We start from the raw sequence: 13,231 nt of genomic DNA on the forward strand, positions 1-13,231 counted from the left end.
TGTATGTGGCTTTGGGTTTAAAAAAACATTCCCTCTTCTTACAGGTTGTCAGCAATTTTGAATGACAGCCTGTTTTGAATTGGCCTACTTGTCCACAGTTTTGGCACTCTTCTCCAGCTGCTGGACATTCTTCTTACTTGTGCAACCTTTTCCCAACATATTAACGACTTTTCAAGATAGCGGTTCGCACACTTTTTCCTGTTTTGGTGAGCTTAGACTTTGGCACTTTTTCTTTCTTATGGCATACATATTGAATGTTCTCATTTGATCTTCTCCATGGAATCTTGTCTTTTCTGCGAGCAAATATCTGATTTTTTTTCTAATCTCATTCTTGTCTGTAAAGGATCTGATAATGCTTCATCGGGGAGCCCAACTAATATTCAATTACAATCAGTTCCTTGCTTAAGATTCCATAATCATGATTCTCTGCCAGCCTGTATAGATGATTGTTGAATGAATCCATGCTCTTTCCTGGTCTTTGTTTTCTCTTGTTAATTTTTACCCTTTCTATAATTACATACCTGCGAATGTTGAAATATGAATCAAACACTTGTAGGACTTCTTTGAAAGAAGTTGAAGTCTCATCAACTCACTGATTTGCTATCGTGTCTTCAGCAATAGTTCCAAATACATGAAGTAATGTATTGACCTGATCCTTTTAAGCTATTTTGTACAATCCAGAAGCCGTTCTACTTCTTTCTCTGGTGGACCCTTCAGCTTTGTGAAATGATTACAGGAGTAATAGTGTGATTTCCATGCAAACATATGAACAAGGAGTAAGAGTTGGCCATTTTGCCCCTTGAGCCTGCTCTGCCATTTAATAAAATGACTGATCTGATAGTAAGATTAAAACTGTATCCCACCTACTCTTGATTACTTATCACCCCCTTGCTTCCTAAGAATCTATCCACCATTGTCTTAAAAATATTCCAAAATTCTGCTTCCACCAACTTTTATGGAAGAGAGTTCCAAAGACACACAACCCTTTGAGAAAAAAATTGCCTCACCTCTGCTTTATGTGGATGATACCTCAGTTTAGCATGGCTAATCAACTTAACCTGCACATCTTTGGATTGTGGAAGGAAACCAGAGCATCCAGAGGAAACACATGCAGATACGGGGACAACATGCAAACTCCACACAGACATCACCAGGGGATGAAATTGTCCCTGGTGCTGTGAGGCAGCAGTGCTAACCTTTGTGCCATCATGCCTCCACTGTGTCGGTGCGGAGTTGATGGGTTGAATGGCCTCTTCTGCATTGCATGGCTCTATGATTCTTGCATGTTGTTGGAGCTGCACTTGTCCAGGGAAGTGGGAGTATTCCATCACACAGTTAACCTTCCTGGTTGAAATTGGTGACATCTCCAATGTATCTCACTGTTCACTATGCATTCCAGTAGCAGATAGTCACAAGAGGTGTTGATTGGAATTTAGTGGAGTCCATTAGAATAGGCTAAGTGGTGGGGAAGCATCCATTATTGGCAGTGGAGGTCACGTGACCCATTTGCACTATCAGGAAAATTCACCATTTTGTCAGCAGCAGGAATGGACTGTTGGGAGAAGGAACACACCCACTGAACAATGAGGTTAATTAACCAACCACACAAAGGCCATTCTTCCTGAGACCATCAGGGTTGAGTGGCTCAGAGATTTTTCCAGACTCTCATAGGTCTCCCCTGCCACTTATAGGTCCATCATGTCAGCTAGTTGCTTCCCAAGGATAAGTGGGTCCCCCTTTCAAAGACGCCCGGTTGAGGAATGTGGCATCAGGAAGGCAGTATCTGCTGTGAACCATGCCCTTTGCCCTTACATCCTGCCCTTCATCACTGGCGACCCCTTCCCCATGACCACTCTTACCTGCCTCCAGGGATCCAGCGATGATCCCTGGTGAATGTCTCATTGAACTACTGGCAGCAGCCAATTATTGGTGTTGCCTGTAATGTAGAGCTGCAGGCTTCTGATTGGCCAGTTACTCCCTGGGATGGATTTCTGCCCTACTGGTGACTGAATTCTGTGGGAGGACCAAAGCTCCCCAATTAAAGGCCTGACTGCACTTAAACAGTGTTGGACACCCCTTGGAGGAGAGGTGACATGGGTTTCCCAACCGTTTCGTTCCCACTGGTAGGTTGAAGTCACCTACACTAAATTCTGCCCACCATGTGGAAGAGAAGACTTCAGCATTTTCTCTCTAACCAGGGGGAGATGGAAACATTGCTTTGCAGGGAGCCACTGTCTACATGTACATCACACCATTTCAAAAGAGGGAATTACCAGAACTGCAAAGTACTCATTTAATCTGTAGTTGGCGTGCGACCACACACAGAGCATCACATTAGCTGTGATTTCACAGAATCATCATAGCCTCCAAGCCACACATCATCTTCACTTGAGCATACACCATCAGTCCTTCACCAATGCTGGCTCAATATTCTTGAATTCTCTATCAACGTCATAGGAAAACCAGCAAAAGATGGACTGTAACGGCTCAGGAAGAAGATTGACTGTCATCTTCTGCGGACAACTATGGATGAGCAGTAAGTGCAGCCAAATCATTCTCACCCACTTCCAGAGAACAAATCAAAATGGTATTAGAATATAACCCTGAAGACAAAAGGGGGTTATTCCTCACTTTGGCGAGAATGAAAGTGGAAATACTGATATCATATCAACTGGAACAGACAGCAAGAAAACAGATTTGCAGCATGTCAGCAAAATTCTCATTTACAAGCTGAAGTTTTTCACTGTTCAATCCTCCAGCACAGAACATTTAGCTTATGTCATCATTTTTTTAAAGGTGGAATTGAAAAGTAATGGATGGTGAATCACAGTCTGCTCACCAACGGATTCCAAACATACAAACCCTGCAAGTACTGCTTCCCATAGGGAGCAAGAAAACAGCCCTATAAATAGCAAATCTCCAAACATTCAACAGAGGAGCAGAAATATCTTTAGCAATCTTTTTTCTCATTAAACCTCTCTCAAACATACACACGCACATATACCTCTATTGATACTTACCTTTTGCTGGGGTACAGTTTTACAAGTGTGGTTTTTTTTTCTCAAGTGTGCATTTTTCATGTCTCAATGGCAATAAGCTTTTCCACTAATTGGGGCAAGACAGTCTCCACAGAGCTAAACCTGTGAGGAAAGCTGAAGACAGGGATTTTGAGAGGAATCCTCCATAATTTCATATCCCTGGTATTCGAAAAGGCAAAGTAACATTTAAGTGAGATAAGGGAGAATGTAAATCAACAAAGAGGGTTGAATTTTTGGATTGTGTTGAGGTCAGGAATGGTGGAGTATGGGGCTTGAAGATACCAGCGTTGGCCAGATTTAACGATGCCTTTCCTGTCACCAGCAATATCCACCGGGTTGGGAAGAGAGTAGGACAACGGTCCCACCTGATTCCTTATAAAGCCCAGATACCGTGCTTGAAGAACTCATTTATTTATTTAGCGTGTTCCTTGTCACAGAGCAGATGCACCATAGAAAGCATTCTTTCTGGTTGGAAAGGCTCCTGTTCTGCTCAAGACTGCAAGGGACTACAAAAAATTCATGAATGATGCCCAATCCATCATGCAAACCAGCCTCTCATCCATTGCGTCTGTATACACTTCCCGCTGCCTCGGCAAAGCAGCCAGCATAACTAAGGACCCCACACACCCCGGACATTTTCTCTTCTGCCTTCTTCCTTCAGGAAAAAGATACTAAGGTCTGAAGTCACATACCAACTGACTAAAGAACAGATTCTTTCCCGCTGCTGTCAGACTTTTGAATGGACTTACCTTCCATTAAGTTGATCTTTCTGTACATCCAAGCTATGACTGTAACACTCCATTCTGCACTCTCTCGTTTCCTTCTCGATGAATGGTATGTTTTGTTGGTATAGCGCACAAGAAACAATACTTTTCACTGTATGCTAATGCATGTGATAATAAATCAACTCAAATCAAATCAATGGCTTGCCAAGCTGTATGATTAGGCACTATACCAATTTCAAGCATACTGATAGGAGGGATATTGGCTTGTCGTTTGATGGTAACTTTGGGCCTCTGCCAGATTTTGCCCAAAAGGCCAATGACTTTAGACATGTACCAAAGTTTTTTCAATCTTCACTTGAGCCAATCAGGAGCAAGGTCAAGGGCCATGATGTTTTAGGAACTCAGAGATAGTGTTATAATCAGCAACAATGTCTAGTTTGGTGGCTTGTGGTATTTTGTCCAACAGCAGAGTGGTAAAGAGTTTAGGTCTGGAATCGTGCTGCCTATGATAGGATCTCAACTCACTTTGGATTTATATCTTCATTCATTTTTCCAGCAGTGCCTTTCCCATGTGAAGGAGATAACTCGCTATCTGATTGGCAATTTCAGAAGGCTGGCTTGGTGTTAATGGTTGTTCGACTGCTCTGAGGTAGTGTAGGTCTCTCCAACATTTTCAATATGACCTGAAGTACAAGTTCTTTGTTTACTGAATCCCATGCTGACAACAGCCTCTGGAAATGGCCATAAGAAACTTGGTAGGGATGTAGAGACATGCAGAGGAACATCTGACAAAGATGCCCAAGGCCAAGGGCAATCTTGTATGAAAGGTGGAGGAGTCCACCCAAGTTTTGTGAGCTGTCAAAGCTCCAGCATACAAGTACATGGCCTTCTCCATGGGAATGTTGGCAACCGCCATGGAGAAGCAGGTCCAGCAGAACACCTAGCAATTGTTTGATATGTGCTCAGACCTGCATTCTATTCTGGCCTTGAACTTTATGAACGGCAGCTAGGCAAGAGGGGCAAAGCCACCTCAATCTCCCTTGAGATCCTCCTTCTCCTGAAGTTTAGGATGTACCATTGCACAGGGTCAGCAAGAAGAGCATTTGAGGATCATCTCAGGGCAGTCTGAGGATGAGTTGCCTCTCTGCTTCCCATCAGCCAGTGACCCCAGTTCCTCCAGCAGGTGAGGCTAAAGAGGATGGACATGTGCATGAGACTCTCAGCAGGCTAGAACCCTCTAGGCCTCAAACCACTAGAGGGTGGCTATCAAGATCATCTCAGGCAATGAGGCACGGACACTGCACATTGCCTTCTCCACATTAGCTGCAGGTATCAGGTTGGCACCAAGGTTGAGTGGTAGAAAATGTTTGCCGAACAAGTTCCAATGTCACAAAGGAGACATTGTTGTTCAATCAATCTATGGATTAGTTATGACAAATAGTTTGAATCACTTTATTCATGTGTGTTCAGTGAACATGATGTTGGGAGTTTTACAAACAAATGGGGGCTTTAAGGGGTTAAGTGCCATGGAGCTCTGGAAATTTTGGGACATTGAAAATAGTGACACCTCTGAGCTCTTGACATGTGCAGGTTTCTATGTTTGTTGCTGGGGCAAGGATTTGGAAGTTGGCAAGCCAGCACATGGTGCTCACCCGTTATCATCCATCACAGGCACCAGACTAACTCTCACCTGCTGCTTACAAATGAACCATACCAATTTGACAGTGGGGTAGATTTTCAATTTGCCACATGGGCAAGGATGACATCATGAAATTGGTGAGGAAGGATCTTGACTCAAAGGGCCAGCATCAATAGAATCAGTGTGGATAGAGATTAAGAATACCAAAAGTCAGAAAACATTGGCGGGAGTCGTTTATAGATTCTTTCCTGTAATCATACCACTGGGGAGAGAATTAAAGAAGTCATTGGAGTTTATAACAATAGTTATGGGCATTTAATCTTTATGTAGATTGGATCAATAGATTGACAAACGCGATCTTGAAGATGAGTTTGTACAGTGCTTTTTTGATAGTTTCCAGGAGAATATATTGTGGAATCAACTAGGGATAAAACTATTTTATATCTAGTATTGTGCAATGAGGCAGAGTAAATTAGTAATATCATTGTAAAAGACCTACTGGGAAATAGTGAACATAGTACAATTGAATTAAGTTTGAAAATGACATATTCCAATCACAAATAAGAATCTTAAACTTGAACAAACACAATTACATAGGTATGAGAGGAGAGTTGGCCCAGGTTGATTGAGAAAGTTGACTTAAAGTTATGGTGCTAATTAAACCATCAGAAATATTGAAAGGAACAATTCAAAATGTTCAACAAAAGTATATTTCATTGAAAATAAAAACTCAGTGAGAATGACCTATCTGTGGTTCATTAACAAGGATAGGGTATTACTAATTAAAAGGAGAGGCTTAGAACATTATAAAGAGTGGTAGTAAATCTGAGGATTGGGAACGCTTAAGAATTGAGAACAAGGGCATCAAAAAGTTGATAAAAAAGGGAAACTATAGAATATTAAAGTAAAATATCCAGGAGTATTAAAAGAGATTGTAACCGCCGTTATAATTATATAAAAAATAAAAGTGCAGCTAGAGTGAACGCCAGTTCCTTCAAAGCAGAAACAGGATAAATTGTCATGGGGAATGTTAAAGCAGATATTGGCTGGAATTTTTACCTCCCCACCCGCCATGGAAATCAGAACAGGCAAGGGGCGGAACATGGAAAGGTCCGTGGACCTCGGCAGGATTTTTCGGTTTTGGGACTAACAAGGCCATATAATCCCACCCGTTACTTATTGTCTGTCCTCACAGCAGAAAATCCACATACGAGAAATAGATGAGCTAAAGTTAATTAGTCCAGGCGCTAATAAGAATGAGAACATTAAGGTACTTAATTTCAGCAGAGAAAATGTACTGGTGAAGTGCAATGGATTGAAATCCAATAAATGTTCAAACCCAATAGCCTACATCTTAAGGACCTGAATGAGAGTTTCCAAAATTCCCCAGAATCTTTAGGATAGTTGGGAATCAGCTCTCACCATCTGAAGAGTTGGCAGGGAATATCCCCACTGATTTCTGCAGCCCTGATGTCATATTACACTCCAATGAATGTTGGTTGGCATAAGATGGAACTTGTGCCCTCAGTTGGCAGCAGGACCTGCATTAAAGGGCTTCCAGCGAATCAGATCAGAACTAGCTCTCCAGCCCTCCAGGCATTTCTCTGCAGAGGCTGGAAGAGGCATTGCAGGGTGCTCTCTGGAACTAAATTCTAGGACCCGGAGAAGAAGTAGGTAGCAGGAGTCCCAGGGCAGAGATGATAAGAAATGTCTGGGCAGCCACAATTTGGATCTTGGGGTATGGGCCAGCAGGGGCAAGGGGGTCTGGAGTCATCAGAGTAGACTGTCCCCAGTTAGAGGGGAGGACCTGATGGAGGTGCCTCATTTGACATTTATTCTGGTACTCTTATTTCCTTGCAATAAAGGCAATAGTTGGCCTTTATTGCAAGGGAATAAGTGTACCAAAATAAATAAGTCTCACTACCTTTGCACAAGGCTTTGGTGAGACCACACTTGGAAGTTCTGTGTGAAATTTTGGTCTCAATACTTAAGGAAGAATATATTTGCATTAGAGGAAGTACTTCAAAAGTTCACGAGATTAATCCCTGCGATGAAAGAATTGTCCTATGATAAGGGGCTAAATGTGAGGGGCTGAATAAATTGTACCTATATTCTTTGATGTTTAGAACTATGAACAGTGATCTCACTGAAACATTTATTGATAATGAAGGTGCTTGAGAGAATAAATATAGATAGGTTGTTTCCTCTGGTTGGGGGATCTAGAACAAAGCTGCACACTTTCCGGGTAAGGGGCTGATAAATTAGGATTGAGATGAGAAATTTCTTCACTCGTAGCGTTGTGAATTTTTGGAATTCTCTACTTCAAAGGGTTGTGGATGTACCATCATTTAATATATTAAAGGCTGAGATGGACAGATGTTTCCACTCTTGGGGAATTAAGGGATATGGAGAACAGATAAGACAGTGAAGTTGAAGTCGAAGATCAACCATGATTGTTGATGGGTGTAGTATAGAATTCCTAGTAGGAGGCCCTTCGTTTTAGTTTTACTACAATAAGTACTCTATAAAGTGCCTTGTACATAATAATGAGAATTCATAATATGCCTGGAACAAAATATGTAAAGATATTATAAACTCTATAGCCACAAATAAACCAAGTATTATAAGCTTAAACTCTATTCTCAATGTATATGTATTGTGCACCTTGGCCAACTCCGTTGTGAATACAGTATGATGGGAAACACAGCGGTAGGCAGGCCAAATTCTTTTAATACAATGAAGCACAGAAAGGCAGCTTCTCTTTTCGGTTTTTGGATAAGCGAAAGGCAAGTTTGATAGGCCTGCTATTTAAGGGAATAAATTTGTTCTTGGGTAGTCTCTCAAGCTGATAAAGGAGGCCCTGGTTCCAGCAAAAGAGTGGCTCCTTTCACTAATTAAAAGTCACAGATGTTAACTACAGCCTTGGACACTGGTAATGATGTGGGTTAGGTTTCCTAGATAAAGAGGAAGAAAGCTACATGGACAATTAGCTAATACTCTGTTTTTCCTATTGACAGGTGGAACGTTATTAGCTAAGGTAATGATGTTGAGTGTTGTGATTGGACCCTCCAATTTGATTGACAAAATTGGGTGGGATAGTGGAATGTTCAGAATAATATAATAATTTTACCTTGCTATATTAACTCAGAGAGGACAGTCAACCCTCATTGACTGTGTCTCTCGATGCATGCATTAGCAAATAAATTCCTTTTTGTTCTTTAATTATATACTGTCCTTCACAGTCAATGTATTGGTTGTGTGAGGTTTAACAAATGCAGGGCACCCCAGGGGAAACCTCAGAAAATTTCTCTGACAATCGTACTGAATGGCAGAGTGGACTCAACAGGCTATGTGATCTCCTCCTGCTCCTATTTCTTACATTTTTATGGTCTCATGGGTGTTATATATATCAACTCTTCTAGAAACTAGCTGATTGTTCATTTTTCCTCAAAAATAACATTTACTAGAATCTACATGAATACCGATTTTATTCTTGGGCAGAAATTGAAAACCCATTGCAACATACCAATGAGTCTAGATGCCTCTAAGTTATTTTCACTTTCTTAAGCTGGAGTGGTACATGAGAATCACAATTGTATTAACTCATCAGTCTAGCTTTATATGCACCTTCCAAAATTTACTGTCTGAGAACTTAGCCATTTTGAACACCAAGTTTAATGTAGTATTAATACTTCAAGGTGCATTGTCTCAAGATCTTAATGTGGTGAAATATTCATTTACATTAAAACATGTAACAGTTTCATAATTCCTTGTAAACCTTTCCTTTCTACTACTTCTGCAATCTTCTTTCAAATGTTACAAATAGTATTAAACATGTAAAGTATAATCATACAAACAAACATTCTGTCAGTTTGATTCTTTAACACTAACTGAAGTGGAAATTGTCAAACAGGATTCAAGTAAGAACATCAAATTTGATTTACTTACTGGGCTCCAGGCCCCTTGATCCTGTGTCCGTGCAGCAGTCATTTAATAACATGACTGCATCTGTGCAAATTTAATTTGCCATACACATGTACGTGTGATATAATGCAGTGTTCTGGGGTGACTACAGGACATTACCTCTCATGTCAATTTCTTTTAGCAATCACAGATAAGTGGGTACAACCAGAATACTGACTGTCAACAAATTATTGTCACTGCAACTAAGATCAAAGAGCTCATCACAGCTTGAGGACCACCTTGTCACTATGGCTCAGATAATTTTTGGTTAAATTTGTTGAATGATTGCAGAACTTCTGGAAGGTAACTCTGGGTTAAATCATGGGGGTTATTGATTTTCCATATTTGGGATTCCAGTGATTGCCCCCCCAAGTTGCTTGCCCGAAAAAAACAAAAGTGGGCCTTCTCTAATAGTGATTCCATGATGGTAAGATTATATAACTCGTAATATTTCATACAAAAGCCAGCAGTTATATTGATAAAATATGACAGCATTAAAAAATATATCTGCTTCTCACATTTTAGGTGTCTGATATAGTTTATCAGTAGGAATCAAAAGCATGCTGCTAACTACCGGTATTGCAAAATTACAGGCTTATTGGGGGCAATCTCAATGAGTGTGTTATAAGTAACACTTTGGACCTTTATGCCTGCTGTGCAGTATCTGCATTCTCTCACTTCATTAATCAGATGCCTTTAAACAAGTAAGAATCAATGATCTGATCATTAGAAAAGGACTCCACAAACAAATGGATTGTGTTAAACAACTTCTTTTACAATTGTGACTGACAGGAAACACACAAAGAAGAAAGTCAATGATTCAATTAATTTTGTTGATTGTGTTGCCATTGTAAAATAATTCCCAAAACTGCAGACTCATGAATTTTATCCATGTCAAAAGTTATTATTGGTCTTTGGGCTGTCTGGGGGGACCCTATCGTTACTCTGAATTTGCACCAGTAACTCAGGCATGAGCTGCACATGATTTTCCATCCATTAGTTTAAATGATTTGAAAATGATGTACCGCAATTTTTGATATGCTCCCTATTGGAAATGTGAACTCAGAAAATTATTCCTTTAAAGTCGCAGTTTGATCTTATGATGCCCACAGTAACAACTTCAATCTGTGCCTTTTATTTTGCAAATGGCTCATTTAAACTCTCATTGAGTATTAATCTAGAAATGACAGTTAACAGTGGACAAGAGCCTCTGGCCACTCATTGAACTGTAGAATCCTTACAGTGCAGAAGGAGGCCATTCAGCCCATTGAGTCTGCACCGATTCTTCAAAAGAGCACCTAAACCAGGCCCATCCAGCCACCCCGCCCTATTCCTGTAACTCTGCACATTTACCGTGTAATCCATCCAACCGATACAGCTTGAGTAACTTCGGGGCAATTTAGCACGAGCAATCCACCTAAGTTGCACATCTTTGGACTGAGACAGGAAACCCAAAGATAACCCTCATAGACATGGGGAGAACGTTCAAACTTCACACAGACAGCCACCCAAGGCTGGAATCGAACCTGGGTCCATGGCATTCTGAGGCATGAGTGCTAACCATTTTTCTCAGCAGCGGCCATTAACTGGCGGAAGATCCTTTTGTCCTGCTGCTGCAATGGGAATTACCATTGATGCCACCCTACACTTCCGGGAAACCTGTGCAGGGTTATGCTTCTGGCACAGATGTATGGCTGGAGAAATCTGGTCAATTTTTGCAAACAAAACCTAATACATTAATTTGACATTGTTCTGTTAGTTAACAGAGCACTTAACCAATTGAGGTAGAGTAGGTTGACCCCTATGTTAACACAGAAGACAAAGAATGTTCAGAATGAACACATTATTACAGATTTGTAAAGTCAAGTTCAACTCTGTGCTGAGACAGTCAATTGCATCATTGGTAAAAGAATGCATGCAGCTTTGATACTTTCAGATTACAAAGTAAAAGAATCATATGTGATTACTGATCTTGATCAATATCCAATGATATCAATGTAAAACACGTGCATGGGCTTTATATAAAGAGACAAATTAACTTGGTTATTATTCTTCATGGTCAAAATGTTAACTAATATTTACTGACTACACTCACACATAAAGAAACAATGTCAATATGAGGAACTCAATGGTTACTAACAGCCACAGAATGGTACTTGATCTTTTGCCTTCGGAAGAAAAAATGGACAAATATCGTTAGAGGAGAAATTGGAGCAAAAATATTAACTGATAGACTTCAGAGAATTGTATCAAAAATGAGGCAATTGTTGAACTGTTACTCCCAAGAAAATGGAAGAATATCTGAGGGTGTAGGAAGATGGCAGATGAAAGTTGATTGAACAAAATCAGGTTGGCTGTGTGTTCCTTTGTCTGCAAGAGCCTAGATCTGTCTGCCACTTGTGTAGAGTCTAGAAATAGCCATGAAAACATTATGTTTACAAGTGGTTTCTGCTGCTCTCCCACCAAATTTTGGACACAAGAACCCTTGTGGAAAATCCACTCGCCCCTTTCGCCATTTTTGGACAGTTCATGTTTTTTAAAGATTTGTTATAAGATTTTGCATCAACCCATACAAGCTTCCGAGACTGCTGTGCAGGTTGGATGTTAATGCATATGATAGCAAATTGGTCCAGTGTATCCACTCTGTACACCGTTTACTCACATCTTGGTTCTGCCTCTACTTTTAACATCTCTACTTTCTCAGAAGACTAAGGAAATTTAGCTACGACTCTCGCCAACTTTTACAGATGCACCATAGAAAGCATTCTTTCTGATTGCATCACAGCTTGGTATGGTTCCTGCTCTGCCCAAGACCACAATGAATTACAAAAGGTCGTGAATGTAACTCAATCCAGCCTCCCATCCACTGATCCTGTCTACACTTCCCGTTACCTCAGCAAAGCAACCAGCATAATTAAGGACCCCACGCATCCCAGACATTGTCTCTTCCACCTCCTTCCATCGGGAAAAAGATACATGTACCAACCAACTCAAGAACAGCTTCTTCCCTGCTGCTGTCAGACTTTTGAATGGACTTACCTTCCATTCAGTTGATCTTTCTCTACACCCTAGCTATGATTGCAACACTATGTTCTGCACTCTCTAGTTTCTTTCTCTATGAATGTTGTGCTTTGTCTGTATAACAAGAGACAACACTTTTCATTGTATGTTAATACATGTGACAATAATAAATCAAGTCAAATCAAAATCTTTGTTTATAAGAGATTCTAGGTTACATTTTTCACAACATTCAGACATATTTTAGCAAGGTAAGATCTCTCAGTCCTAAAGCTCCCAAGTACATAAAATACTCAAGTACTATCAGTGCCTATAGGCACTCGTGAGTATCAACTCACACTAAAGGTCTGGGCTGAACGGTTTTGAAAAGCGCAAACAGAGGAAGCATCAAGTCTACAAGTCATCTATTGCCAAGAAATATTGTATTATTGATGATATTCTACTATTCCCATCATGAAAACAGTTTCTTTTAAGATTGCAAGTCATATTGAGAAACCACAAATATCAACATGCTGCACAGTTTGAAAGGCTTTATCCAGCATCAACGGGGCTCAAAGGGATTGATACCAAGATATTTACACAACATTGCACAACTGCTGCATTTTATCATAAAAAATGTAATTGGCCAATGTTTTATTAAATAGCTATCAGTATAATTATGAATTCTGTCAGTATGTCTTGTTTCCTCTGTTGCCTCTCGGAAAATAATTTTGGTCAGCGTTACAGCTTTGTGCAAAATAATTCTTCCCCTTGATAACCTCAGCAAAAATGAAGCAATTTTCTCAGTAAATTATCAACAGGAGGAATATCACACCACTAAAATTACATATTAGGCTAAAACCACAAAT

Source organism: Carcharhinus amblyrhynchos, chromosome 7 (assembly GCF_965287045.1).
Source record: "Carcharhinus amblyrhynchos chromosome 7, sCarAmb.v2.hapA, whole genome shotgun sequence".
In the NCBI taxonomy this organism is placed as follows: Eukaryota; Metazoa; Chordata; class Chondrichthyes; order Carcharhiniformes; family Carcharhinidae; genus Carcharhinus; species Carcharhinus amblyrhynchos.